This window comes from Natrix helvetica (genome assembly GCF_964273705.1).
Source record: "Natrix helvetica genome assembly, chromosome: 6".
Taxonomy (NCBI): Eukaryota; Metazoa; Chordata; class Lepidosauria; order Squamata; family Natricidae; genus Natrix; species Natrix helvetica.
Genome location: NC_138553.1, coordinates 59,339,738 through 59,367,631, shown reverse-complemented (window position 1 = coordinate 59,367,631; position 27,894 = coordinate 59,339,738). Strand labels below are relative to the sequence as shown.

At 41.7% G+C, this 27,894-nt stretch overlaps 1 protein-coding gene across 3 annotated transcripts in view; it reads right to left on the bottom strand.

Annotated features, from left to right (window-relative positions):
* The window catches only part of FOXP2 (forkhead box P2), a 618,653-nt gene that overhangs the window by 429,521 nt on the left and 161,238 nt on the right, over positions 1–27,894 (bottom strand). For all 3 annotated transcript variants that reach the window (XM_081957449.1, XM_081957451.1, XM_081957452.1), the window contains exon 2: positions 13,655–13,765. The gene's annotated coding sequence lies outside the window, so the exon portion shown is untranslated. The remainder of the gene's footprint in view (positions 1–13,654; positions 13,766–27,894) is intronic.

The window sequence follows — 27,894 nt, the reverse complement described above, 5'->3', positions numbered from 1 at the left end:
ACTTGTTGCAGTTGCACTGGGTGGGTTATACTCCCACCATCATCATAAGAAAAGCTGATGTCAGATTTATATTCTGAAGTTACAGTTAGGCTATTTGCATTATCCAGTATTTTTAAAGTTGACGCAGTAGGTTGATAATTTTCTACACCTAATTGTATCTCTTGTTCTATTTTAATATCCTCTGTGTAATTAGTATATTTTGACTGATTCATGAATGATGAATCTTCTCTAATGACTGGTCAAGAATCATAGCAATTTAGTTGCTATGGCTTTAATAACAGATACCAGCTCAGAATAAGGTATCCTTGTAGTTCCCTCTAGTGGTCAAATACTATTATCTATCTATCTATCTATCTATCTATCTATCTATCTATCTATCTATCTATCTATCTATCATCTATCTATCTATCATCTATCTATCTATTTATCTATCTATCTCGCTATCTATCTGAATTTTGATCACATGCTCATAGGGATGCTGCAAAGGTTGTAACTGTGAAAAATTGTCAATTTTTTTCACTGCCATTGTAACTTCAAATAGTCACTAAATGAACAGTTTTAAGTTGAGAATTACCTGTAGATGACATAATTCTTGAGTTATGTGAAGACATATTTTACCCCAGGAAAACAGGTAATTAATTTTAGTTGCTATGGCTGTCCTTCAGGTTAAAAGAAGACATTATGCAGTTCATCTGTGAACACTGGCTTTGCAGTCCCAGTCTGAAAGTGCAGAGTCTAGTACAATGGGAGAACTGGAAACCTATCACTGCTGTAACTGTGGCTGTTATGTTATGAAGCTTATCAAATTTTGGAAACCATCTGACTTCAAAGACAGTAGAGGCTTCATAGCACAGGGTTCAGCAGCAGGTTCTGTCAGCAGTTGCAGCTTCTAGTTCCCTTAGTGAGATGTCATAATGACACGAAGTTTCTTTCAACAGCATTTTTATAGCACTTTTATGGTCAATCTCGAGGTCTCTTCCCAAACTCCAGTATACTATAGAGCAACTGGCAAGACATATGGCAGTCATTCATTCTGAGGTGTGTCTCACCCATCTCATCTGGGCTCTGAAAATCAGGGTCTCAATTCTGGTGAACCCCATAATTAGAGCCTTCAGTACAGAACCCAGGACTCCTATCCATATAGAAGAGAAAGGATAATCACAGCTCTGTAGACTTTGTGGAAATAGGGATATTTTATTGATTGAGCATCTTAATACAATGCCACCCCAATGCCTAGCTAGCAATGCAGATCGAGTCAATTTTTTTATCCGAAGACAGATCACTCAAGATTATGCTTTCCAAGTATTTGAAGCTGTATACCATTTGTCAGGTGGGTGTCACCAACAGTGATTTTGGTTCTACCAGTATAAGGTTGATATTTGGCATGGGCTGGTAAAATAGTTCTGTCTTGTTCGGAGTGACAGTCAAGCTGGAGGCATTTTATTGTTCACTGCCCATGGTCCCTCTTTGAGTAATTCCAAAATGTGAAAAATAAATAAAACTAAGATAAATAAATAGAAAAGAGCAGAGTGGCATCTGAGAACTTCTTCAGCATCAACTACAGATCACAGTCCTTCTGTGCCAGGATTGCACAGTCATAGCAAAGAGAATTTCTTGAATGACTCTATGGTGATATTGTGAATTCAAGTGGCGAAAACTGGTACCTACACACCAACTTTCATTACTTTAGATGAAGACAGGGCAGGTTTTTACAAGATCTAGACCAGATTATTCAAACAAGGCTGACCAATAACAAAGCATCATTCTGGGTGACTTCAGTGTTAAGGGTGGAAACAGACAGCAACAACTGGAATGAAATCTTGGAAATTAAATAGCAACAGCCTGCTGCTTCTGAGCAAATGTGCTGAGCACAACCTGTGCCTCAAAAACAATGGCAAAGTTTAGTTGCTATGGGTATTGTTCACCTTTCAGGCCTCGACACTTTGTCTTTATCCAGCAAGATATGTACATTCCAGGCTCCAAAAATTAGTTTTTATTTATTTTTTTCTTGATTTTCTACACTAAGGAGATGGTTTCTAGCCACAGTTTATTTATTTATTTATTTATTTATTACTTGAACTTATTAGTCGCCCCCTCTCCCCACAGGGACTCGGGGCGACGTACAAAAGTATTATATAGCGTACAGAGGAGGTAAGAATAAATAAATAAGTTACAATACCTAAAAAAGTTAAAACCCCAGTGAAATTAACCCTTAAAAACTAAAATTACCAATTAAAAATGCCCTGGGCTGGAGAGGTTGTAGTATTATGCCATTAATACAGTTAACTAGCCAGTTGTGTGTCAGGAAATATTGGTTGACAAATTATATGCAGTATGAGGTATTCTCTGCTTTTAATATAAATTCAGAAGTGAAGAGTTACCATTTTGGCATCAGAAAAAAGTAGTACTAGAAATTAAAAACTTATTCCAAGTTATATCTCTATGCCCTGAAAGACAGCCACTTGCCAGTATTACTAGATTTAATTTACTTTTTTCCACATACATCCTCAAGCTACTGATCTGTGTTACTACATAATATGACAAACCATTACAAAAGAACATCGGTGGCCAGTTCTGCTCTAACAGAAAGGAACACCTGAAAGGGCACAATGCTAGAATAATGTTTTAGACATATGTTACAGTAGCACAATTTTTACATGTATAGTACTTTTGGAAAAGAAACAAAAATAACCTAAGGCAATATAACCACATAATCCCCCATAAACACCATATAAGAAACAGCCTTTCAAATTGTTTTAAATATATACATGCTCTCAAACTTTCTGGAGTATTTCAACATTCTTAAAACTGATGCTATTACCAAAACACTAGGCTAGCATAAGCAATTAAATCAGTCAAGACACTTCATAGTTTTGTATACATATAGATCTTGTTTGTTTTCCAGCTGGCGTTAACAGCTATGTTGAACTACCAACATTTCTTTCAGTATATTTTTCTTACATTTTATTTATAAGAAGTTGCATGTATTATTAGCAAATACTTTTCAACAGACAGAAAACAAGATGACATTGATTATATTGTAACCATTGTTATTGATATGAATTCATATTCTATTAGAATAAACCTAAAAAAGAACTGCATAAAACCAACAATGTAGCGCAGGTAGGAAGCTCATTCTTCCTGCCTATAGTATGCATGAAAATATCATGTCTCAACATTCACTTATTTTAATCACATTCACAAATAAGTCTCAAGGAATTTTATTCCAAACTATCTATTGGCATTCTAAATAGGAATTGAAAAAGTCAGGGAAAACCCTAGCAATTCCAATCAACCAAATCCAATCTGTGATTCCTCTATCTGTGGGTAATGTATTTTTTAAAATATTTTTGCCTGTTCAATAATGTAATGATTTATTTTTGTTAATTTAGGAATAGGCAAATAGAAGCATTCAGATATCTCAGATAGAAGTTTCATTAGACACAGCCAGCATCTCCAAATAAGAGAAGAAAAAATTCCTGGGAGAATCCATTCATTTATAATATATCTCTTACTAGAAAGCAGAAATATATGGCCAATTCTGAGAAATTGGACATATGAAAAATTCTTGGGCAAAGATTTCCTACTATGTTGAAGGAATTGTAACTGTAGTCACTGGTCTGAAATTCTTCACTGATTATTAAGAGAAATACATCTGCAAGTTCTAGATTTACTCTTGCATACCCAAATACATGCACACATATGAGAGCTTAAAATCGACATTCTGAATCAACAGGAATTTCTAATTTTTCTTTGACTATGTCATTTCTTACACAAATTTCAACATGCTCTCTTATCTCTGAATCTAGCTATGTATCTTTAGTTGAAAACCGATGTCTTAATTTTCAGATCATCCTTCACAACTACAATCTATTCTCTTTCATCAAAATTCAGCATAATTATAAATTTAGGCTTTTTCATCCCAGATCAATGTAGTGATGTAAATATATAAGGTATGCAGTATGCCTCATTGTGTTCAACAAAATTTCACCTCAAAGAGTAGCCTGTTTCTTACCATACTGTATAACAAAAATTGGCCTGCCAAGTAGCATTGTGCAGCCAACCAACATTTTTTTTTTAAGTAATAAATTTAGAGCTGCTGATCACCAGCTCCACAACTCTTGACACTCCACTGGCTGCAAAACAGCTGATCAGCACTTCTGACATTTCTTTGTAGTACACAAGGATTTTTAATGTATTACTGTGGCTCTTTTCCCTCAACAGGTTGTGCAGTCTTGCTATAAGTTATGTGATCAAAGCCATGATGAGCAGTAGTTGTACTTATAGGTCCATCAGCTCACAATCATGGTATATGAAATATATGAAATATTAGAATCAACTTGGGATGTTACTTACTTCTTTTAGTACTGTTTTTGCAATTGAGACTAAACTCACAATGTCTGATTCAACAATGTCTTCTTTATACAGAGAAGTGTTCTTGCTTCTGGTATTCGAGATAAAATTGGAATGGTTTTTATGGTCAATATTGCAAATATTTCCATGAGAAGGTAAAAGAAGTGGATCTTATTTTTCAACATCTCTTACATAAGGCAGGTGATGGGGAAATAATTTCAGAAAAACTGTTATAGAGTCTTTAGTTAAGTTATATTAAAATCAATTAATGAAACTATGAGATATAGTTCTTAAAAGAGTTCTTTGGGATTGGGAAATTCTTCTTTAACATACCAATGAGATTAAAACTCAACTTTTAACTTGTTTTGGCATTAATTTTATATTTCTCATTAAGCTGTGGCATCACTCATTTTTGAGTGCAGCTTTCAATATGCAGTTCCATGGTTGGTGTGACTATTTCTATACACAACTCTGACCTAGTTATGTTCTCTGCTGTATCCTAGCAATCCTGTAAAAGTTTTTCACCTTTTCAAAGTACTTTTTTCAATTGGATTTATAATTAACACAGTATAACACATTAACTTCTTGACTACTGTGAAATGGAAATTATTTAAAGCAACCTAAAATATCAGCATTTCTTGGAGCTCAACAAATGCACAAAATCTTTTCATATCCTTTAATAACTTTGTTGTATTGATATACATACACACACATACATACATCTCTATTTGTCCGTTTGTCTGACTGACTATACATCTATGTCTTTCATGTAAATCATTGCACATTTATACTTAATAACTATTAACTACAATCTAGTCAATACTCCATTTGCTCATGTTTACACTTTTGTTTATTGTCTCCAGTTTTCATTTCACTTTATTGAACAACCATCAATTCTGAAACCAAGCTCTACTGTAAAACACATTACACTAGCAATTTTACATATTCTTATGGACTTCTTGTAGATATCTACATTGCAAAAAAAATGTTCTATTCCCAAAACTCAGAAAAATTTCAGAGATATATGCCAGTAGAAATTGTAGCAAGATTGGGGGAAGGGAGTCTAAAGCAGGGGTGAAATTCAGCAAGTTCTGACAGGTTCTGGAAAACTGGTAACATAATTTTTTAGTAGTTCGGAGAACTGGAAAATATCACCTCTGGCTCGCCCCAGAGTGGGGTGGGAATGGAGATTTTGCAGTATCTTTCCCCTGCCATGCCCACAAGCCACACCCACAGTACCAGTAGTAAAAGAAATTCAATTTCACAACTGGTCTAAAGAAACTAAATTCTACAGCTGAAAGTTAACTTGCACAATGACTACAGGTTACAAGCATTCCCTTAGCAAATGTTCTAAGTTATGCGATCAGCACCCTCTACCCTTTCCGAACAAGGCCTGAAACTATGAATCTTGCAGCACCATGGCAGTTGTTCGTTCTTACAATATTCGCCCTGCACGTTGCCAGTTGAAATGGCACTTCTGAAGGGCAGATCCACCCCTCGGAAGCTTCGTTTGGGTCTCCAGAGGCCTAGCCTGGCATGTTGCTGGTCGAAGTGGAGCTGCCCCTCAGAAGCCCCATTTGGGCATCCAGAGGCCTCCCCTGGCCCATTACAGGGGGAAATGGAGCCTCCATGGGCTGGATCCAGCCCCCCAAGGCTCCGTTCAGCCCATTCCACAGACTGTGTCTGCTTTGCTAGCATCCCAGATTCCACTTAGTCCTCCCCATCCCATTTCCCATGACTTTACTGTACTGTACTGTACTTTTCAAAGAGCTCCAGAAGAGGCTGACCCATGTGGCAGAGAAGCCAAAGTCTTTTATTCAAAAGTCTATGAAGCTGTAAGAACGTGAGAAGTAAGGAAAACAGCTTTCCCCATCTGAATAAAAGACTTCAGCTTCTCTGCCATGAAGGCCTGCAGGCTTAGTTTGGGTCCAGTCAGGCTGGTGACGAGCTGCCTCCCGCTTGCTGCTGACCGGCTAGTTCGAATGAGCAGCTTCAGGAATTGGGGCGTTACAACCAATCAACAAGGGGCTTGCAGTACAGTCCAATGAGACAAAGGAAGCAAGGTTCTCGTTGATTGGCGGCTGCTGCTTCCTCAATTCTCAAAGCTGTCCTGAAGCAGGAGGCTGCTGTGGCCCCGCCCAGGCCTTTTCTACTATAAGAGGCCTGTTGGCCACATGGCCCCAGCCAAAGTCTTTCCTCAGGAGCTGGTGAAAATATTTTCTTTATATTCCACTTTCCTACAGCTTTGCCATCAACTGAATAAAACACTTTGGCTTCTCTGCCAGTGGATCAGCCTCTTCTAGTGTTCTGGAGATCTTCAAAAAGTAAGTACTCCATGGGAAATGGGGTGGGAAGGAGTAAGTGGATTCCAGGATGCTAGCAAAGCAGGCTCAGTCTGTGGAGACCCGGCAGGGCAGGATGGGGAGGGGGAAGCAATTGCAGGGACCCCAGGGGAGCATGAGGTATCTCAGTGGATTGGGGGAGGCCTTGGATGGCCTGCTCCAGCACTAGGCCCCACATGCTCTTCCCAACTGAGATACCTCATGTGCATTTAATGACCTGCACATTCGATTAACAAATGCATTGGGGAAAGCAGCAAGTGATCGTGTTGATTTAATATGATTCAATCAAATGAATCCTCGGGTTACAAATGTAATTGGCAGGCTCTATTACATTCGTATCTTGAGGATTATCTGTATTAAACTATCAGCTGGGGAGGGGATCAAAATGAATAAAATGGCGGGCAAGTCAACAAAAGACAACCATTTGCTTTTATTTCTGAATCTTTAGTAAGGATGAAAATGATAGAAAATCATTTTTTGGACAATAAGGAGTTTTCATAAGGAATGGAGAGGGGAGAGGAATTTTTGTATCTTCGCTATAATCTGGAAATTTTATTTGGAGTCTGGCATTACTCTAGATTTACATATTGAAGAATAAGGCTGCATAGTTTTAAGCCAGTCTCAGAATTCTCACTGAAAAATAAGCTATAATTAAGCATGTTAAGCACAACATACCTTCTTAAAAAATATTACTATCTATGCATATAAGTGCAAAACTTCTTAGTAATGTTCCCTCTAATTTCTGGCATGCTATATGTGGAGAAAAATGTTGGAGGGGGCACTTCTTTGTGCACAGGATTATGCCTGGCACGAGTGCAGCCGGGCCTGATCCAGAACAGTTTGGCTACGACTGCATGGGAAAGGACCGCCTGCTTGCTATCTCAGGTAAAAGACACCTCGCACAAGACCTGCTCTGTATTCCTTGTAGAAACACCAAGAAACCTTTCTGGAATGAAAATATATTAAATGAAAACGATTCAGTTTTTGTATCCCATCAGTAGGATAATTCTGTAACATGAACAGACAGGGTGAAATTTGATATGGGTTAAGAAGCCAATTCAAACAGGCCAGTTCAGGCAGAACCTCCCCCCTCCACATTCCTATCTAAACCACCCTCCTTCCTGGCCACATGATCAAATCTATTATTAATATTTAGAAAATATTTTATGTCCTTTCCCTATTTATTTAATCAATATTATTTTCAAAATAGTCTCCTGAATCTAAAAAAAAATATTTGTATTATTAATAATATTATACTACCAAACTGCAAAAGATTGGCATGGAGGAAGATTTTTTGAATTTGAGTAAATTGAGTAAATTTTAACTTGGTTAAAGGAATATAAACAGATGCAATCTATCTCAGAATCTGGGAATGAAAGTGTTAATGTGGAAGAAGGAAAAGCAAGGACAGACTTTCCAAGGCCTATCAGTGCATTAGTGACAATTTTACTTTTTGCCCTGCTTCAGCCTTCATTTTTAAAGTTGGCAAGATAGTAATAGCAATAGCACTTAGATTTATATTCCGCTACATAGTGCTTTAAAGCACTGAATGGCTCACAGAATCTGCATATTGCCCCAACAACCTGGGTCCTCACTTTACCGATCTCAGAAAGATTGAAGGCTCAATTTTGAAGTGGTCAGGATCAAACTGTTGGCTGTGGGCAGAGTTAGCCTGCATTTCAGAAATCTACTCTTTAGGACATGAGTCCTCAAACTATGGGACCGCGGGCCGCATGCAGCCACTGAAGCCATTAATCCAGCCCACCCAGAACCACAAGGCTGCCCTGCCCACATAGCCCCGCCACCATTCGGCCGAGCACAGGACTCACCACAGGCTGGAACTGAAAGGTAAGACCAACAATTTGGGCCTGCAGAGACGTTCTTGAGATGGGGAGGGTGAAAAACGGGGTGCACAGACACTCAAGGAGCCAAAAATGAGTCATTTTTCTGTTTTTGGCCTGCAGAATGCTTCTGGAGGTGGGGGGGATGAAAAATGGGGCGCACAGATGCCCCAGGAGACAAAACAACTGGTGGAAATGGCCCATTTTTCACCTCCCCCACCTCCAGAAGATAGAGAAAGAGAGACAGAGACAGAAAGAGAGAGGGAGGGAGAGAAAGACAGAGATTTCTCAAGCTCCTTGGGGCTGAGAAGAATTGCTGCTAAACTGAGTTTCCTGAAGTGGACCACCAGACTCCTAAACAACTGAAAAAATGAACTAGTAAAAGAAAAGGCAACCAAAAGAGCAACATGCAAACAATAGCAAATTACCCCCCCCCCCGCGGAGCAAAATAAATTAAAGTTTGATTTGTGTGCATTGTTCAGAGAACTGTTAAATTGGCCAATGTAGTCACATGACCTAGCCATGCCCACCCAGTCACATGACCTAGCCATGCCCACCTAGTCACATGACCACCTAGCCACACCCACCCAGCCGGTCCGGCCTACCAACAGTCTCAGGGACCGTGAATTGGCCCCCTGTTTAAAAGGTTTGAGGACCCCTGCTTTAGGATATGACTTGGTGGATTCCTCTTGGCCCTTCCATTTTAACCACTAGATCAGCAGCAGTGTGAAGAATGGGAGAAAGAAACAGGCTAAATTACAGTTTTCAACATTACATGAAAGTTGTGGAAAATTATTTCATTGAGGGGTCCTTGGTGCTCTCTGAGCTTGCTTGTTTTCTTGCAGACGTTTCATTACTTTAACTAGATAACATCCTCAGTGCTATCAATAGTAAGGAGTGCTGTTTGCTGTCAGTTTGTATTCTGGTGTCTTGCCAGTCTTTGTGGGTGGGGACAATCTTAGGGATTCTTTGTTTGGACTGGCTCGTTGGCAGTTTCTTGACGGGGTATTGCTTACTTGATTGTTGGTCTTGTTATGTCTGTGCCCCGAGGACGTGTCCACGCACGCTCCAGCCAAGTGGGGTGGCGCTGGCCAGGGTGGGACATTAGGCGGCCGTTGATTGGCTGTCCCACTTGACAGCATGCATATAAATAGCTGCCAAGCGGGGAACTGTCGTTTTGCCTTGGTTCTGGGTCAAGAAGGGCTGGCCACAGGTGCAGGTTTCCTCCCAATTTCTTCCATTCAAGCACAGACAGCATGAACTGTCTCTTCAAGGAGGGTGTTTGCTGTGAGGCCATAGAGTGGTAGTGCCCCCGCAGATAAGGAAACCCATTCTCCATTGTCTGCACGAAGGCCATCCTGGCATAGTCCGGATGAAGGCTTTAGGAAGAAGTTATGTGTGGTGGCCGGGGTTAGATCATGACATTGGGTAGAGGGCTGTCAGGACTGCCAGCAAACAAGGCCTGCCCCCCGTCGCACCGTCATGAAAATGGGAAGTGCCAAAGGGCCCATGGTCACAGATCCATTTGGATCTCGCAGGCCCTATTCACGGACAGATGATCTTGGTAGTGGTCGATACATATTCTAAGTGAGTGGTGGTCATTCTCATTCGACCACTACTGAGGCTCTCATATGGGCATTGCAATGACTGTTCACAATCCACGAGTGTCCGGACATTGTGGTGTCTGATAATGGGGCCCAACTAATGGCTACCCCTTTCCAGATGTTCTTTGCTGGGCATGGCATACGTCACGCCCTGGTGGCTCCTTACCACCCCGTGAGTAATGGTATGGCGGAGCGAACGGTACGAGCCGTTAAGGAATCCCTAGCGAGTTTAGGCCCAGAGGATTGGCAAGTCCGGGTGAATAAGTACCTTTTAGTACAGCACACTGTACCCTGCCTATTGACTAACCGTAGCCCCGCAGAGTTGTTAATAGGTCGCCGCCTCCGAACCAACCTTGATTGGCTTCACCCAAGTTGCTGCGTGGATAAATCACTGGATATCGCCGTCCGCACCCAGTCATTTCAAGTGGGCGACCTAATATTCACGCACAACTACAGGGGTGAGCTGAAATGGTTACTGGGACATATTTTACAACTAACCGGCCCCTGCTCTTACAGGGTCAGTTTGAGCGACGGGCACATTTGGGACCACCACATTGATCAGCTGCGAGGGCGGCAGGCCTCGACGCAGATGCAAGCTGATCCACCACCAGTTGACCCAGTTGAATCCCTGGATGTTCCGGTTGGCCCCACAGCCATGTCACGTCCTCCTTCCAGTCATCCCGCCATTCCGGTGCCGGGTTTACCTGTCAGAGCAGGTTCTGCATCGGGTTTGTCAAACGAGGGGTCGGCGCAGTCTCTAGTAGTTCCTCAGGAGAATCAGCCTCCAGCAGCTGCCACGGAAATAAGAAGATCTGGCCGGGTGCACAGGCGGCCTGCATACTTGCAGGATTATGCATGCGCCAGGCTGGCGGAAAGGAGTGTTATGTCCATGCCCCGAGGATATGGCCACGCACGCTACAGCCAAGTAGGAGTGGCACTGGCCAGGGCGGGACATTAGGCGGACGTTGATTGGCTGCTCCACTTGACAGCATGCATATAAATAGCTGTTAAGCGGGGAACTGTCGTTTTGCCTTGGTTCTGAAGTTGTTGTCAGTTGGAAATAAACGGTTGGTTTAAACTGCTGCCTCGCCTCAGTCAATACCCCCTCTGAAGATTTAATAGGTCTGAAGTTGACCTTGAAGTCAATCTATGATGATCTGAATGCTGATTACTGGTAGAGAGCCTTTTTCTCTTTTGGGCTGGTTGATTGTCTCTTTTGCATTGTCTATAGATGTTGTTAATATCTATTGATGGCTGATTTGTCAGAGTGCCAGGCTTCTAGAAATTCCCTGGCATTTTTGGACTTGGCCTGGTCTAGGATTGTCATATTTCCCAATTGAAACTATCGTTAAATCTATCTATATGTTGTGAAATTAAAGAATTTTCACCATGTCTTCTGACTGCCAGTTGGTCTTCATGGATACATTCTGCCAGTCTTCTGCCAGTCTTCTGCCTGCACATAGTGGTTGTTGCATTTCCTACATTGTATGCTGTAGATGACTCCTGTTTTTTCTTCTGGGGTTGCTGGAGCTTTTGGTTTGCTTAGGATGTTTTGAAGCAACCACCCACACAGACAGGCAACTGACAGCAAACAGCATTCCTTACTAGCACTGATGATGTTACCTAGTTAGCAATGAAATGGTCTGCAAGAAAACTTGCAAGCTCTGAGAGCACCAAGGACCCCTCATTTCAACTGCGACCTACAAATATTCTCCTTTATTGATGGTTATTTCATTGTTATCAGGCCTTAAATTACAAACAAAATTCTGCTGTATAATCCAGGAACAGACTGATTTCATCCCTCACCAAAATCATTTAACAATTAAGTAACGTTGCTCCAACATTCTTAGTGATTTCCTGATAAAAAAGACATGTACCCTGAATGGCAACTAGTCTTTTTTTATGTTACATTTTAAATCATTTATTATAAATCAATACTATAAAATATTTATTTATGCAATGTGACAGCACCCAAAGATATGAACCTCTCCTGTTGCAGCTTTCTGAACATGATTCTGGGTAGAGGCAGGGCTGTCTTAACACATGGGCCTAATGGGCAGTTGCCTGTGGAACCCATGAGCATAGGGGTCCCACACTAATCTGTATATGTTAACCCTTCAATGCACCTTGTATCATATAAATACAGCAACATATTTATTACATTTTACTGCATTTTTAATTAATAGTAACATGCAAATATATGTTTCATTTTATTGATCATTTACATTTTTATTCCTGTGAATAGTTGTCAAAGGGGCCCCAGTATAATGCTGTTAAGACGGCCTTGGGTAGAGGGTTCAAAATACTGACCTTAAAGTGTGAGCCATTATTTTTTTTAAAAAAACAACAACTTTCCATCATCCTAATTCTGAAAAAGGATTGACTAAAGGTGAAAATGTCACTCTGCATGAATCCTAAGAATTGAGACATGTGCTTTGGGTAAAGAATGTCACCATGCTAATCTTATTTCTAAGGAAATGTTAAAATGTTCTTTCAGAAAAAAAGGCTGAACATGAACCATTTTTCAATCTGTGCATGGTGCTATACATTTGGGTGTGACAAGTATACCTTCAGGGAGACACCTGGCCTGAGTGTCAGGTCATGTGCTAATTCAGTCAAGTGTGAATTTCTCAGCTAATCAGCCAATCTGGATTCTGACCTCCAAATGGCACATTTTTATCTCCAAACAATTGGGATGAGCTCGTCTCCTTGGGGTTATTTTATTTGTGTGTCTCTCTTACTGTTTTATGAGAGGATGCAAATCTCTGCATATCTGGGATGCCTTGTTTTTCCAGCACTTAGAATTAAAACTTTTTCCTCACTGTGCACTTATACCTTTTGTCTTAGCTCCCAAATTCAGGCTAAAGCTAACACCAAGATTTTTCAAACAGCTCCTCCTTCCCTAAATTGCTTAGTCCCAGGCAGATTAAAGTAATTTAGAGACAAAGACATTAAATCTGCAGAAATAATATTAATTTTGTTACTAATTAAATTTTTATATTTGTTAATTTGTTGGTTACCTGCAGAAAGAAAATCTACCTAAAATCCATTCAGAACTAGACCAGTTTTTTTTTAAGTGTAACAAATTGCATCATAATAATATTTTCAGGAACATAAAATAAGATAAAAAGACAACATAACTCTATACAAGTAAGATACAAATTTAAAATAAAATTCAAAATAAAGAATACACAAGTAACCAATTTAAAGGAGAGGGGCTGAAATAAACTGCAACAATATTTTTCTTGAGGAACACTCTACAATATGCACCAAATTTGAAAGTGGCCAAACTTTTTCTAGGCTCAAGCTTTGTAAGGAACAATTCACTTAGAATTCTACCTATGTCCTGCCTTCCAATACTTATAGGCACTTGTAAGCCCCATTTATGTTGGACTAACTTTATTACTAGATTCTCTATCTCAAATACAAAGCAATTCGTAATATTTTAATGTTTGCTAAAAATATTCATTCTAATGCTTACATCTCTTTTGGGTGTTCTTTCTGAAACACTTACATCTCTTTATGGTATCTTCATTTTCATTTTTTCTTGCTACAGTTCCTTCTGTTAGAAACAGTTCACTTTCCATTTAAGTAATGATGTCACTTCAGGCACATTGAGATATATCTGCATGATCAAGAAAAAACAAATATTTAAAATTAATACTCTATGCTCAACTGAAGTATTTCTATGGAATTTCTACATGATTACACAATTCTCAACATTACAAAAATTGTATATATATTTAGATAACATATTAAACAGAGAAAGAATGTTCTTTTATATGCCATATATTTTTACTATAAACTGCCCAGAAAAATGTTTGTTATTGTGAAATATATAAGACACTGTAAATAAATAATGGAACTATGAAGGGCACAGGCATTCCCTCCGGTGTGAAGGATATTTTAAAAGTTATTTATATTTATTACAAGTAGAACATCACTTCCTTCTCTCCAGGAGTTTAAATCCCAACTTCATTTGAATAGGGTATGAAAGCACCATTAAGTCAGTTATTTCCGAAAGCATATTCTGTAACCTTCTTCAGTCTCAGAACACAATGAGTAGAATCCCAACTAAAACACTACATAATAGACCAGGCAATAAAGACAAAAGATGTCTATAATCAGTTCTAAAATGACAGAACTGACATTTCTAGATTTTTTTTAAAGGTAGTGTTTTTTAACAAAAGAAATCAAAACAGAACAGAGCAGAATAGTGTTCTTTATTGGCAAGGTGTGATTGGACACACAAGGAAATTGTCTTTGGTGCATATGCTCTCAGTATACATAAAAGGAAAAAAAGGAAAAAAAACTACATAAATCAAGAATCATAAGATACAACACTTAGTGACAGTCATAGGTTACTAATAAGCAATCAAATCATAATAGGAAACAAACAGAACAATATAAAACGTAAAAATGCAAGCAACATGGTTGTAATCATAAGTGGGAGGAGATAGGTTATAGGAAGGATGAGAATAATAATAGTAACACAGTCTTAGTAAATAGTTTGACAGTGTTGCGGGAATTAGTTGTTTACCAGAATGGTAGCATTTGGGGGGAAACTGTCCTTGTGTCTAGTTGTTCTGGTGTGCAGTGCCCTATAGCATAGTTTTGAAGATAGAAGTTGAAACAATTTATGTCCAGGATGTGAGGGATCTGTAGACATTTTCTCAGCCCTCTTTTTGATACGTGCAGTATACAGATCCTCAATGGAAGGCAGGTTGGTAGCAATTATTTTTTCTACAATTGTTTTAATTATCCTCTGAACTCTGTGTCTGTCTTGTTTGGTTGCAGGGCCAAACCAGACAGTTATAAATGTGCAGATGTATTGTATTGACATCCTTCAGTCTCGAAAGTCTATGAAATTGTGCTCTGGAAAGAGGTCCTAAAGCAGCATCTGGTTTGGCCAAAAAGGCCAATTCGAGAGTGGCAATCCCTTCCACACTGAGGGCACAATACATTCTGTCCCCTGCCCAGCCTCCAGATTTCGCTGGTTCTGGAACTGCCTCTTTGCCTCAGCCTGCCGAACAAGTGTCTCTTCAAATTGGAGAAGGCCATGTTGCATCTTTAGCCTCCAAGCTGAATGATCAGAGGTCAAGATTTCCCAGCTGTTAATGTCCATTCCCAAGGCCTTTAGATCCCTCTTACAGATATCCTTATATTGCAGCTGTGGTCTCCTTCTGGGGCACTTTCCCTGCACTAATTCTCCATACAGGAGAACTTTCAGAATCCGACCATCAGCCATTCTCACTACATGCCCAAGCCAGTATAGACGTCACTGTTTCAATAGTGTATACATGCTAGAAATTCCAGCATGTTCCAAGACTGCGCTATTTGGAACTTTGTCATGCCAGGTGATGCCACAAATACCGTGTTTCCCCGAAAATACGACATGTCCTGCTAATAAGCCCACGCCTGGTTTTTGAGGTGGGTGTAAATATACGCCCTTCCCCGAAAATAAGCCCAAGTGAAAGGGTGCCATGGCAAGTACAGAAGGAAGCCCTTCCCTTCCCTAGTCACCTCAGCGCTTCTCGGCTCCTTAATCGGATCAGTTGAGCTGATCTGGCTTCCATTCAAAAAACAGCTGATTTGCGGGTGCTGCTCAGGCCGTGGCCTCCAGCAGGTGCGGCTGCCTTTGCCATCGATTACGGCCACAAAAGCAGCAGGAGGCCAATAATGCACCCGACGCTCCTTGCCCCGGCCTTCCGAAGGGTACTGTAGCAGCAGCTATCCACAATTTTTAAATCATTATTTCGTCCCGACCCACGTGGCCCAGTGAGCCACGTGGATCGGGACAAAATAAGGGTAAAAAAATTGTGGATAGCTGCTGCTACAGTACCCTTCGGAAGGCCGGCTTGAGTCTCCTGCTGCAAAAGTGGCTCCGCCCGAGACTGCTTTTGGGAGAGGAGGCAAAGGGGAAGCAATCAGCTTCATCTCGCCCTTGCCCTCAACCCCCCCTTCGGCTGAGCTCAAGCAGAGAAGTGGCCCGCAGGGTTTCAGGAGCAAAGTTGAGGCTGACAGGAGTCAGGGCAGGTGGGAAAGTCCAGTGCGGCCCCAGCGCTCTTCTTTCCTTGGAAACGGAATCTTGGGAGTGGGAAACGGCATTCCCAGGAAGGGTGGGTATGTCGGTATGTGTATAAAAAACACAAAGCGAGGGAGCCAACAGCCGCGGATTAAGGAGCTTTGTGAAACGTTACGTATACACTCAAAGTTTGGCAAGGAAGGGAGAAGAGATACTTCCCTCTCTTGGCAGTGTTTTGCTTGAAAATATATGGGAATCGGCCAAAGAGAAGGAAGAATGAGACCTGCGAGGAGATACTGCTGCCTGCAGAGGCACAGACAGAGCGAATTTCATTGAAGACTTCTCCGGCCAGCCCACAAGACTATCTGAAGGGGGAGGGGGAGGAGATTTCCTGCACATTGGCAGCAGCGTCTTCTCACAAGGCTTCTTCTGACATCCCCAGTTGTATGGATTTCCATGCCTTCCTTTATGGGATGTTGCTTCGCCCCTGGGACATCGGGAGAAGCCCTGTGAGGAGACGCCACTGCCAATGTGCAGGAAATCCCCCCCCCCCGCAGATCATCCTTTAAAAATGTAGTTTCACCAGGATGAAGAGGTGGCTGGAGGCGGCGTTTGCATCGGGTTGGGCTTTCTTTGCAAGGCGGACAATCTGGGGAGCAAGAGATTTAGGAAGCCTGGGCTGGCGTGTGTCCGTTTCTCCAGTGAAGCATCTGAGTCATCCCCAGGGGCGAACGTTTCACCCTTCGTCATCTCTCTGCCCTGGCTTGGAAGCTGCAGAGGAAGCCTGCTATGCCCGGGGAGGGGAGGGAGAAGTGACAGCAAGAGGAGCACATCTCGCTCCACACCTCTCGCTTCTCCCCCACCCCACCTGCCACTCGTCTCGCTAAAAAGATGGTGGGGAAAGGAAGCAGCCTAGATTCTGTTAGCATTGGGGCGGGGTGGGAGGAGTTGGGCTGCGAGACATGCGTCCTGCCCAAGACTTGCAGCTCCGTCGTGTTCCTTGCTGTTTTGTCCAGGGAAGTTGAACTCGCGAGATTTTTTTTTACAGGGTGCTTCCCTGGACAAAACAGCGAGAAACACGACGGAGCTGCAAGTCTTGGGTAGGACGCATGTCTCGCAGCCCAACTCCTCCCACCCCGCCCCAATGCTAACAGAATCCAGGCTGCTTCCCTTCCCCACCGTCTCTTTAGCGAGAGGGGTGGCAGGTGGGGTGGAGGAGACGTGAGAGGTGTGGAGCGAGACCAGCCTTCTCTTGTCGTCTCTTCTCCCCCCCTTGCCGGGCATGGCAGGCTTCCTCTGCAGCTTCGAAGCCGGGGCAGAGAGGAGGCAAAACGCTTACCCCTGGGGATGAATCAGACGCTTGACTGGAGAAACGGCCCCACGCCAGCCCCGGCTTCCTAACTCTCTCACTCCCCAGATTGTCCCCCTCGCAAAGAAAGCCCAGCCCGACGCAGGGCGGTAACAGGACACATCAGAGCAGTGCCGGCCACTCGCTCGGCTGGCGCAAATAAGACCCCCACCCCACCCACCCCTGATAATAAACCCAAGGCCATATTTCGTGGGTCAAAATAAAATAAGCCCCTGGCGTATTTTTGGGGAAACACGGTATATCAGAGACAACGCATATGAAAGGTGTTCAACTTTCTCTCCTGCCATGCATTGAAGGTCCAAGACTCACTGCAGCACAAGAGTGTGCTCAGGATGCAGGCTGTAGAGACTGGGATCTTTGTATGTTCCATCAGCTTTTTATTCAGCCATACTCTCTTTGTGAGTCTGGAAAATGTGGTGGCCGCTTTACAAATACATTTATTCATCTCAGTATCTTAAGAGAGTGTGTCGGCGATAGTTGAGCCGAGGTACACAAAGTCATGGACAATCTTCAGTTCTTGTGCAGAGATTGTAATACAGGGAGATGAATCCACATCCTGACCCATGACTTGTGTTTTTTTCAGGCTGCTTGTTAGTCCAAAGTCTTGGCAGGCCTTGCTAAAACAGTTCATAAGTTGTTGAAGGTCTTCAGCAGAGTGAGCAGTAATGGCAGCATTGTCAGTGAAGAGGAAATCCCATAAGCATTTCAGCTTTGCTGAAACTGAGACTTTGCTCTCAATCGAGAGAGATTAAAGAGTTTCCCATCTGATCTGAGCCAAGCCCGACAGTTATAGAGGTGCAGATGACAGATTCAATAATTCCTCTGTAGAACTGAATCAGCAGGTCCTTGGGCAGTTTGAGCTTTCTGAGTTAGCGTAGAAAGAACATTTTTGTTGTGATTTTTTGATGACATTTTTGATGTTAGGTGTCCATTTTAAGTCTTGAGATATGACAGAACATAGAAACTTGAAGGTCTCTACTGTTGATACTGTGCTGTCTAGTATTGTAAGAGGTGGTAGTATAGGAGGGCTTCTCCTAAAATCTACAACCATTGTTGTAGATTATTTCGGTTGCACCACACAACTAGTTGTTCAACCTCCCATCTGTATGCAGATTCGTTGTCTCGAATGAGACCAATCACTGTTGCATCATCTGCAAACTTCAGTACTTTAACAGAGGGATTTTTTGAATGAATGCTTTAAAAGTTAAATGAGTGCCTTAAACGTTATGTGTTCCTTCCTGAGTTTTGTAATGGGAAGAATTAGGAGGCAAAATACTTGTTTGTTGTTGTTTTAATTGTTTTAATTATATCCAAACCAAGCCTGAAAATGTAGATAACACCTAAATGTTACTACTGCTCTTATTTCTACAGCCTCCAGGCTGAAAGCTATTTCTTCCTTTTGCTCTAAGTCACTAATCAATCATGTTCTTTCTTAGACCTAAAAAAATAAGATGAGAATATCCAACCTAATACAATGACAATGGCAGGGCAGACAAAATGGTTACAGAATCTTCTGCTACCTTCTACAAGAATAAAACATATAGTTATATAAATATAGAAAACTTATTTCAATGATTTTTAACCCATGATTTTTAATTTTATGATTGTTTTATATCATAATCCTCATTAATATTAAACTCCAACATTTCCTTCTTCCTCGAAAATGATGAAATTTTGGGGTATTAAAAATATTCATTTTCCAAGTAAAAACAGAAATGTATTTTCCAAATATCCTGTAAGGGCTCCTCTCCTAGCTTAAGAAAGTGAAGACTCTTGAAACGGAGTATTTCAAAAGGAACTTTTTATTAAGTAGAATGGAAACCATTAAGTTCAAAACAACGCCTGAATCCCCTTAGGCAATGAGTAGAATTAAAGCGGTAGAGACCCCTCCCATTAGTTAGAATGCAGATTTTAGCCAATACATAAGTGTGAAGATGTTTCCTTTTCCAACTGCCCTGAGAACCGAACTGTCACTGCGTTAATTGGTTTGCTTAGCTGTGTTGAAATTTATTGCGCATGCTCCAATTCTTATCTGACAAATGATTTAGTACGCATGCTCTCACATTCCAACCTTATTTTTTTTTCTCTGATCTTCTGTCCGCCTGCCAAGAGGGTGGGCAACATAACTCTGCAGAGATGTAGTTAATCGAGCAAAGTTAGCAAAGTTTTGTATTTTTATTTTATTTTATATTAAAGTGTTTTTATTAGAATATGCTTTGAATTTTAGTTCTGCTTATTCGGAAGTATGCTATAAGGAATGCCAAGATCTTCACCTCATTAATTCAGGGTGGAAACTCCCCCCCCCCCTTGACACAATGGTAACAGAGCATGGTTGTATAATTTATGGCTTTTTCCTTGTTAGCTATTTCCAAGATATAAGTGTATAGGCTAATTAAGACAGGATGATTTATCGACTGAGGAGCCATTAAATCACTCCTAAGATGCCTAAGAAAAAGAAAAAGAAACAGAGAGATTTCTCTTCAAGACATTCCAAAGGCTTCCTCCCCTCTGATGGAGAAGTGAAAAGCTTTTTACGTTGGCTTCCAAGCTTTCAAATGCCGATAGCTTCAGCAACCAGGTTGGATGAAAAATCAGCTATGGGGGAAAGATCACAACAAGATGGAGCTGCTTCAGGAGATAACAATTACAGACAGAGGTCAGTGATACTCCCTTCTGATTATGTATGTTCCCAAATATCTCCAAGAGATTTTGAAATGCTCAGGGCTAAACCAAAGTGTTCATTGCCGCTAGAGCAAATTCACCCCCACTCAGAAAGAGAAACTTATGAATCTCCCCAGACTTCTGAGCAAGAGATGGAAAGCTATCGTAATCAAATAGAACTCTTTAAAATGAGCTTTTGCAAGCCAAAAGGGCTTATTCCATGCTCAAGTCAGAGAAGAGAAACTCCCATGCTTTTCAAATTTCTGAAAACGCCATTTCGCCTTCTTCTCCAAAGCCTAAGACACACACCCTGGAGGATACTGTGTCAGGCAAATCAGAACAGAGAGATGTGCACATGTCACAATTGCCACGTGATCTGCTTTGTTCTTCAATATATGCCACACAGGCAGAAATATTGCAGCCAAGAAGTGAAGCTGCACTGCCATCTCCTGGCAGAAATAATTTACTAAAAGGAACCGACATGCATTTTAAAATCAACGAGCAATTTCAGGCAATGCAACAGACTCTTTCACAAATGTCTCAGGCCCAATTTTCAGCATCCACTGATAGTGCACGTGCCTTTCCAGATAGAACAAGACAGTACTTAATGCAGCAAAGGCAGATGTCCGCCCCCCAAGCAAGCCAAGTTAATTTTGCTGCTCAAGCATCAACTGCACCTGTAATACAGAGACCACAAGTTGGATTACAGCGCCACCTGGTTCAACAACCAACATTTTACCCGTACAGCAAGTTGTTCAAATGCATATTCCTCAACAGGCAGTTTCTGTCACTCTTTTGACTGGTGAGTCCAAATTAAAAATGTCGGGACAGAATTATAAAGCCTGGGTCAGTGAGGTTACACTCTTGCTTCGCAGAGAAGGTACCCATTGTATGGTGTTTAATCCTCCTGTCCATCCATGGACTCCTGCAATAAGAGACCTAGAGACTAGGGCTTGCACAACATTATTGATGTCCATGGATATTGAATTGCAGGTTACTTTCCCGCCTGATGCAACAGCCCAATAAATTTGGGCCATTTTGGAAGATTGCTACAGGCCCATTTCAATTGAATCTTCATGTTTGCTCATGTCTGAGTTCCATGGTTCGAAGTTGAAACCCGGTGAACAAATTGGTGGACATTTGACCAAACTGAAAGGAATGAGAAGTGAATTGAGAGAAAGAGGCCATGTTATTGATGATATCCAAATGATCAGTATTATCATTAACTCATTGAATTATGAATGGAAAGATGCCATTGCAAAGATTAACCACGTGCCTATTGCTCAACGCACTGTTAATAATGTATGCAGACTTTTAATTGAGGAGGAAGCTATCAAATTAGCCACACCACATCTGCAACGACCGCCAGCGTCAAGAGCTCCAGCTAGACGTCCCTTCCGAGGAAGAGTCTACTCTCCAAGGATGCCAAGATGCTACATCTGCAACCATATGGGACATGACACCCGGGATTGTCCCCAACGAGTTCCAGCTCCTGTCACATACCAGCTCAGAGGAACAGACTCCAGAGGCAGAGGTAGAGGCGGAAGACAAGGTTGTCGTGGTCCAAGGCATGATCACAAGCCCCACTCACAAAATTGGCTATAACCAACGATCCACAACCTGATCCAGAGTACGACAGATGTCTTTTGTGGACTTTGGAGAGTGGCGCAGCTTTACACGTTACTTACAGAAAGGAACTTTTCACAGAGATGCACGAGCCTGAATCTGAATTCCAAGAATTGTACTCCTTCTCCAACCACCCTTGCAAGGTCATGGGAAAAAGAACTGTTTACGTTGAAGAGCTCGATACACTCATCCCTGATGTTTATTACATACCTTCAGCAACCAGTAATTTGCTTAGTCAAAGTCACTTGTCTAGGGAGTTAAAGTTCCAGGTTCACCACCTCGAGAAAGCAAGTTACATAGTTAAAATGGAGATATTGTTGCTGAAACCATGCTGATTGGTGGTGTTTATTACTTAAAGCCAAGAGCAAAGGCAAGTATGCAAACTCCAAAAAGAGACAGCACGGGCCCAGAGAGAATTGGTTCAGAGAGAGATCTTGTTGCTACTCCAAAGGCTCCTAAAACCAACAAACAAAAAATAAGGTTACTCAGAGCAAGCCTGAGGTTCCTCATGAAACTGTTAATGTTGAAAATTCACTAACTGGTAAACCTTTGCATTCCAGGTGTATCCACAAGTGGCATAGAAGATTGGGGCATGCCAGTTTCCGTGTTCTTAGAAAAATGCCGGAGTTCGCAAAAGGTTTGGATCTAAAGGGGTGTAAGGTGTTTTTGGATTGTGCAGTTTGCAGGAAAGCTAAATCCAAAGCAGCTGCCATTCCCAAACATGCTACACGCCTGTCAACACGCATTTTTGATTTGGTACACACTGACATAGTGGGTCCTTTTCCACCAACAATTGGTGGTAGAAAGTATTTTCTAACAATTGTAGATAATCATTCTAGATATGGATTTGTATATCCTATGAGAGAGAAATCTGAGACCTTTCAGATCTTTAAAGACTTTGCAGCATTTGTTTCTACCCAATATCAAGTTCGCATCACCAGAATCCAGAGTGACCGTGGTGCAGAATTCATGTCTCAGCATTTCCAGGACTGGATGCGTAAGAATGGAATTCTCCATCAGACATCCACTCCATATACACCGGCTCATAACGGAGTCGCAGAAAGAAGACAAGGGGTTCTACAAACCATGATGCATTGTCTCCTAGAAGATGCCAATCTCGGTAGCATATACTGGGGTGAAGCTATCAAATATGCAAATTACATTGTCAACCGTACTTGGAGCAGTGTAATAAATCAAACTCCTTTCTACATGATGTATGGCTACAAGCCTGATCTCAAGAACCTCCACATTTTTGGTTCATACGCTATGGTGAACATTCCCTTAGCTCAAAGAAGAAAAGGAGGTCCAGTAGCAAAGAGACTGAGATTTATGGGTATTGATGACAATTCAAAATGGAGCAAATTTATTGACCCTAAACATGTAATTGTGATTTCTCAATCTGTTAATTTTGAGGAAGACATTGACTGGTCCAGGATTCATTCCAATGATCCTGGAGTTTATTTTCCTAGAGATGATGTTGCAGATGCCACGCAGCCTGATGACCAAGATTCACAGGCAGATATTCCTTCTACCAGTTCTTCACAACCTGATGTTCCGTCTTTGCAAGCCGCAGATGCTGATGCTAGCGACGAATGTGAGGACGAGGGTGAAGAAGCAGAAGAAGAATGGACTGTTGTTCCGAGACGTTCCAAGAGGGTCACAAAAGGAATCCCTCCACAACGATATTCGTGGCCCTTGCCTTTGATTTGCAATGTTACACTTCCTCCTGATACATTTACACAGATCAAGCAGCTTCCTGATTCAGAGCAAGACAAATGGTATGATGCAATGCAGGATAAGATGGACAGTTTAAAGAAACTTAATGTATTTACACCTGCAAAACCTCCAGCAAACAAGAAAGTCATTGGCACTTGATGGGTCTACAGAATCAAGAAGAAACCGAATGGTGAGTCATTGTACAAAGCCAGACTTGTAGCCCAGGGTTTCGCTCAACGTTATCCTGAGGACTACACAAACACTTACTCACCAACAGTCAGAACTGAGAGTGTAAAAATTGCTTTAACCACTGCAACTATTCTTGGTTTAGAAGTTTTCCAGTTTGATGTGGACACGGCTTAGCTACATGCTGACTTAGATGAAGAGATCTACGTGAGAGGACCTCCAGGATTCCGACAGCAAGAAGGGGATACCTGGTTCCTGAACAAAAGTCTTTATGGTCTGAAACAGTCAGGTTTAATGTGGTACTTATGTCTTACTGACAAACTAAATTCAATGGGCTTTATTAAGTCCGAAACTGATGAATGCGTGTTCACAAAAAGATCTAACAATGCATATGAGATAATTCTTGTTTATGTTGATGATATTGTTTATATTGGTCCAAATAAGAAAATGAGTGAGATTTTTGCTAAAAGTTTGCAAAGATACTTCACATTGAAATCTTCAGGCCATATTAGCACTTACTTAGGTGTTCAGATTGACAAAACACAGAAGGGGTTTAGTCTTTCACAAGAAGAGAAAATTGACCACATTCTGCATCATTGCAACATGAAAGATGCTAGCACAACAAAGACACCCATGCAAACAGATTTTCACAACTTAACACATGAACCAAGTCCTGAGTTCGAGGATCAAATACTTTTTCGTTCAGTCATTGGGTCACTATTGTACATTAGTAGTTGGACCAGACCCGACATTGCACTTAGTGTTAATCTCTTTTCATGACACGTAGTGAAGGCAACACAATTTCATTGGACATGCGTTAAGAAGTTATTGAAATACCTGAAACACACTAAACACATGAAGTTATTGCTAGAACCAACACATACTGACTATGCAGAATTATGTTGTTATGCAGATTCTGATTGGGCAAGTGATAAGAAATCACGCAAAAGTACTTCAGGTTACATGATGTTCCTGAATGGATGTCCTGTTTACTGGCAAGTGAGAAAACAATTTTGTTTCGTGTTCATCTACTGAAGCTGAATATGCTTGTGTTTCCGATGCATGTAATTCTCTAACATGGTTTGATGCTTTGATTGCAGATATCTGGACACGTCCGATTCGACCAACCACTGTGATGGAAGACAATGAATCGGTGGTTTATACTTCTGAGTCACATTTTACAGGTTCTAGGTCCAGACACACTGACATTCGTTATCAAAACACAAAGCAATTAGTTAAACAAGGTTTTGTTAAATTGCAATATGTATCTACACATGATCAAATTGCTGACATGCTCAACAAACCACTTCCAGCAGTTCAACATGAGTATCTGCGAAAGAAGATGTGCCTTATTTGATGATTTGATGACATCAACCCAACTAGCAAAAGAAGGGGTGTCACTGCGTTAATTGGTTTGCTTAGCTGTGTTGAAATTTATTGCGCATGCTCTAGTTCTTATCTGACAAATGATTTAGTACGCATGCTCTCACATTCCAACCTTATTTTTTTTTCTCTGATCTTCCGTTCACCTGCCAAGAGGGTGGGCAACATAACTCTGCAGAGATGTAGTTAATTGAGTTAGCAAAGTTTTGTATTTTTATTTTATTTTATATTAAAGTGTTTTTATTAGAATATGCTTTGAGTTTTATTTCTGCTTATTCGGAAGTATGCTATAAGGAATGCCAAGATCTTCACCTCATTAATTCAGACACGAACAAACATACATTGCCATGGCTATCTTCCGTTAGACATTAAAGTGAAACATCTCACACGGCCATCATAAACATTTCCCCAAAAGGTGAGGGGATCTCAAGGCACTTCGGTACTAGGAAAACAGTTGTAAAATATCAGTTGTCACAGGCACTGCTAATAAATTGACTCCAAGACTCCCCTCCTCCCAACTGAATGGCAGTATCACTTCTAGGGATCTGACAGATCCTGTATTTGGCTACTTCTAGCTAATAGATAAAAACTTATGTGAATAGCGAGGTAAGAGAGAATTTCATGATCAAAAAGTACAAACCATTTATGCAGGACAGATTAGGACTGGTAGATTATTTTTCTGCCTTTTCTCTCTCCTTTATTTAGAAGGAATGGAAGAATCATACTAACACAACTAGCACACCCAGGCACAAGTTTGGCAATATAGACCAGAGGCAGGAGAAGTGGGACAGAGAATAGAAAAGAGGTTTTCTCTTCTTCTACCTAAAACTGTCTTAATTTAAAAACCCTACTAAGTAGAAGTCAAGCACGAGGAGATCTCAATTTCTTCTAACACCAAGCTTTCAGATGCAACAAAGAGGGGGAATTCCTCAGCAAGATATTTACTTAAGTAAAGATGAAATAATTATATTATTCTCGTTGGATTGTCTTATATAAATATATATATTTATGCTTCATGCTTATCCAAACTTAAATTTACAGTAAAAGATTGTTGGTCCTACCTGAATGGTTGTTCTTTGTGTGCTGCGGGAGAATCCAAGCATGGGTTAACGTCTGTCTAGTTGCCTAGAGACTGAGAAGAAAGCTTTGGCCACGCCTCCTCTGCTCAAACTCCTCAGTTCTTTCAACAAAGACGTTGACTCAAAGACTGCAAATTTGATTATGCTAGCCACACCCATTCCCTAGACCTAGTGAACACAGGGTGGGTTGGATTATCCCACAGCACACAGAAACAACCATTCAGGTAGGACCAACAGTCTTTCTCCTGTCGCTGCTTGCAGAATCCAAGCATGGGATATACCCAACCTTAGTGTCTCAAGGGTGGGCAGCCAACTGGTCCAGGATCCACATTCGAGGTATGAACCCACTTGTCGCCCAAAGGATGCCTCTGCTGAGGCAAATAAGTTCAACTTGTAGTTCTTGATAAATGGCAACAGTGAAGTCCAGGTAGCTGCTCTGCAAATCTTGACAGAAGCCTGAGTGATATCGCTGCGCTGCGAGTTGCATGAGCTGTAATATGCCTTGGGACAGGACAAGCTCGGTGCTGGTAGGCCATCACTATGCAAGCCCTCAGCCAGTGCCCGATGGTAGAGAGGGATACCTTTTTCCCCATGGAGGCTGGCTGGAAGGAGATGAAAAGTGATTACGACCTTTGGAAGGAAGATGTCCTCTTGATATAGCGATGGAGCGCCCTCTGAACGTCTAAGGTATGCCACCACCTTTCAAGTGAATGAGAAACAAAAATCGGACAAACATCCAGCAAAACTATCTCTTGCGCTTTGTGAAACCATGAGTTCAACGTCAGTAAAAAGGATGGGTCCAGACACAGGTTGACCATGTTGGGCCTGAAAATGCAAATGTCCTCCTGAACTGACAGGGCCCCTAGTTCAGAAATCCTCCTAGCTGAAGTCACAGCTACAAGGAAAGCCACAGGTCATTAGCTGCAGGCTGATGGAATGGAGCGGTTCAAACGGTGCCGAGGCGAGCACTTGCAGGACGATGGAAAGGTTCCATGTGGGATAACAATGCACCACGGGCAGTCTCAAGTTTGCTGCTCCTCTAAGTAAACTGCAACCTAGAGTGATGGAAATAAGGTGCCTGCCGTCACCAGTCAAAATTGTGGACAAAGTGGACGCCTGTCGTCTAAGGGTGCTGGGTGCCAACCCTCTGTCTAGCCCCTCCTGGAGAAAGTCCAGAAGCTGTGGTATAGAAATCAAAAGTGGATCAATGTATCTCCTAATACACCACCTGCATTAGATGACCCAGGTCACATTGTAGATCCAGTTGGTAGATTGTTGCCTGGAGGCCTGGATAGCCCGGATGACCTTGCCAGAAAACTCCCCCCATGTCAGGATGTCCCTCTCAAGTGCCAAGCAGTCAGCTGGAGCCACTGTGGAGTCCAGATGCTCCAGTGACCCCCTGACTGAGAGAGACTCTGGGGGAATCCTCCAGGGTCGTGACACTGACAGATTGACCAGGTCCATGTACCAGGGGCATCTGGACCAGTGGGGAGTGACAAGGAGAACCTCCACCCTCTCCGCAAGCACCTTCCTGATGACCCTTGGGAAGAGGGGCAGGGGAGGAAAGGCGTGCCCCTGAGGCCAAGGGCTGCGGAGAACATTGACACCTTCTGCCCCTGGTGTCCAGAACCTGTAGAAAAATTTCTGAAGAGGCATCTCTTCTCCACAGCCTGGGAGGTCCACCAAAGCAGGGAGCGGAGGACTATTGG